General features: G+C 40.4%; 1 pseudogene; it reads left to right on the top strand.

Moving 5' to 3' along the window:
* Positions 1-2,221: 2,221 nt before the first annotated feature.
* On the top strand, positions 2,222-2,559 carry LOC111240679 (annotated as a pseudogene).
* Positions 2,560-2,994: the final 435 nt, after the last annotated feature.

Below are 2,994 nucleotides of genomic sequence, written 5' to 3'. Positions count from 1 at the left end.
GTTTTACATGATTTTCTGTGATGGGTTTGGTTTGGTGGATCTGAATGAAGAAATTTCATGCACTGCATTTGTTACATTAAAAACCCAAATTTGAATATGGCACCAGAATCTTGTTAGTTTCAATAGTGTTTCCTCCTAACAAAACCCAGGGGCTAACCCTTTATTCAATCCTGATTGGACTCCTTTACTGTTGATTCCTGGTGGCTGGGATTGGAGGAGCAAGAGCCATTGAAAACAGGGAAATCCCTAAATCCCTGTCATTGTTTCTGAACATAACAAGAGCCATTGAAGAACCCTAAATCCCTCATCTTCTACAGCTCCACACATGCACTGGGAAATCCCAATAGAACATAACAAAGAACTCTCAACATCGAGAGTATGACTTGGCAAGACTGAGAAGAAAGGAGGTGAGGAGCAGCAGCCCCTGAATTGCAATAGCCCGTTTCGAGTCTGCGACGGTGCTCCGGTTATAGTGCTCAGTCGTGCGAAGGCCACGACATTGTCTTGGTGGTGACCACAGATTGCGCGGCGGCGCTGCTGGCGAAAATTGCGGCGGTTTCCGATCTGGGTATTGGGAGGTGGTAGAAACACGTTTTTAAAGAGGAAGAATATGGAGGGAGATCATGTTGTCGCCAACAAAGCTTCCTGTGGTGACCAACGTCGCTAGCGACGGCCCTGACCGGTCCAGGAGCATGCGGCGACGGGAGGAGCTACTGGCAATGGTGGTTCACGCGAGGAAGACAAAGAGTGGAGATCCCAGATTTAAGAATCTATTTTAAATTTTAATTTTTCTCAGATGACATGTTTTCATTGCCACATTTTAACATTACAAAGGTCACGTTTAAATACATTAGCATGTCATCCACTCTGCTGGACAAAAACATCACGGCATTAACTATTTATAACGGAAAGGGTCAATTTAATTGAAATTACCTCTTTTGAGGATGTAATTGAAAATTTTAATAAGAAAGGGACGAAATTGGGAAAGCGCTCCAAAAATAGGGTCGATTTAAGGGTTTAAACCATTTTATTATTGGGCCACATGTCTAGCGGATGATAAAATAATCAGAGATATCTGATTAAAGATATTGATAAGTTGTTTATGAGCAACTGACCGACTCTAAAGGTAAGTCTGTTTTTATTTTGTGCCAAATTAGATCCATGAGATGACCTATAAATGAGGTCAAGGCCAACTGCCAGGTACATTCTATGGACACTTCCAAATACTCAATAGTGATAACAATTCACTAAATATTCATTTGTGAGCAAAAGCTCCTCAAAACATGCCTAACTTGAGCGTCGAAGTGCCTTTTGCAGGTACCTCCCCCCTTTGTCCAAATTGAAGGCAACCGAGTGGCAGACTGAAGGCAATCGAACGATCCACACTGAAGGCAGGTGATCAGAGCACGCGATTCCAGCGTTCGAAAATAGCAAAATCACGTCAAAAAAGTTAGTCTCTCAGTCCTACAAATCTCTACCGAAACAATATGTTTGTTAATATGAATATAAAGTTTTTTTAAAATAGAAAATAAGAATAAAGATATTGAAAAAAGGAATCAATTCATTGAAGAATTATTTTATTTAAACTTAAATTAAGTGTTTATGAAATAAGTACTTAAAAAAACAAAAACCCTTGAAGAAGTATGTTACTTATTCTTAAAATAAACATATTTGAAAAAAAAAACTAATAATTTTAACTAAGTTACATCCTATTCAAAATTTAAGCACTAGTTTTTCGCTTGATATAAAAATGAAAAATTTAAATAATATATAAAAAATTCTTTGTATTGAAAATAATATCAAGAATTTATGTCGGTGGTGTTAGAAGTGAGTTTTAGGCCTAACTCAACCTTACAAAACCGGCTTGTAAGGTGAGGTTTGCACCTCACTTATATATTATAAATTGGCTTTATCTCTAGTCGACGTGGGACTTCCAACACACCCCCTTCACGCCGAGGTATAGACATCTTGTGCGTGATAGTAGAAATTGGGTTGTCCAATAGCAGCCCGACAATGGGTGGAAACAGAAATGTCCACTTAGAACTCGCTAGGATAGGCTTTAACCATAACTCTGATACCATGTTAGAAGTGGGTTTTAGGTCTAACTCAACCTTACAAAACCGGCTTGTAAGGTGAGGTTTGCACCTCACTTATATATTATAGATTGGCCTTATCTCTAGTCGATGTGGGACTTCCAACCCCCCAAACCCTAATTGCGAAGATGGCCCAGACACCACAAGCATTAGAGAAGGTTCAGTGCTTTGGCTGGAAGAAGACGGCGGTGGCAGTCACGTACTACAAGCGCGGTCGCGGCCTTATCAAGATCAATGGATGTCCTATTGAGCTTGTCGAGCCGGAGATCCTTCACTTCAAGGCTTTCGAGCCCATCCTCCTCCTCGGCCGCCACCGTTTCGCCGGCATTGACATGCGCATCCGTGTCAAGGGCGGTGGTCATACCTCCCAGATGCTGATCCTCACCGCTACGAGCCCAAGAAGTTCGGTGGACGCGGTGCTCGCGCCAGGTTCCAGACTGCCTTTTCTGTTTCGCTAAGTTTTTAATCGGATTTTGGATACTCTTATAATGTTTTAGCTAAATTTTAGTTTTGTCGTTAATTTAAATACAATTGTTTGGAAAAACTGTTGGGGGGAGGATCAGCACACACATAGATCTTCACACATGGTAAGATATTCCTCCCTCAAACAAAGGACTATGGGCTTTGATACCACTGTTGGGGGGGAGGATCGGCATACACATAGATCTTCACACATGGTAAGATATTGTCTGCTTTGGGCCAAGCCCTCACGGGTTTGCTTTTGGTACCACTCCAAAAGGCCTCTTACCATTGGACATATCTATGTGTATATAAACCCTTGACCAATCCTTCTTTCACTCAATGTGGAACTTTGTTTGCACTGCAACAGGTGGTTATATATATATATATATATATATATATATATATATATATATATATATATATATATATATATATATAT

This window comes from Vigna radiata, unplaced genomic scaffold (assembly GCF_000741045.1).
Source record: "Vigna radiata var. radiata cultivar VC1973A unplaced genomic scaffold, Vradiata_ver6 scaffold_330, whole genome shotgun sequence".
NCBI lineage: Eukaryota > Viridiplantae > Streptophyta > Magnoliopsida > Fabales > Fabaceae > Vigna > Vigna radiata.
This window is presented reverse-complemented; position numbering and strand designations above follow the sequence as displayed.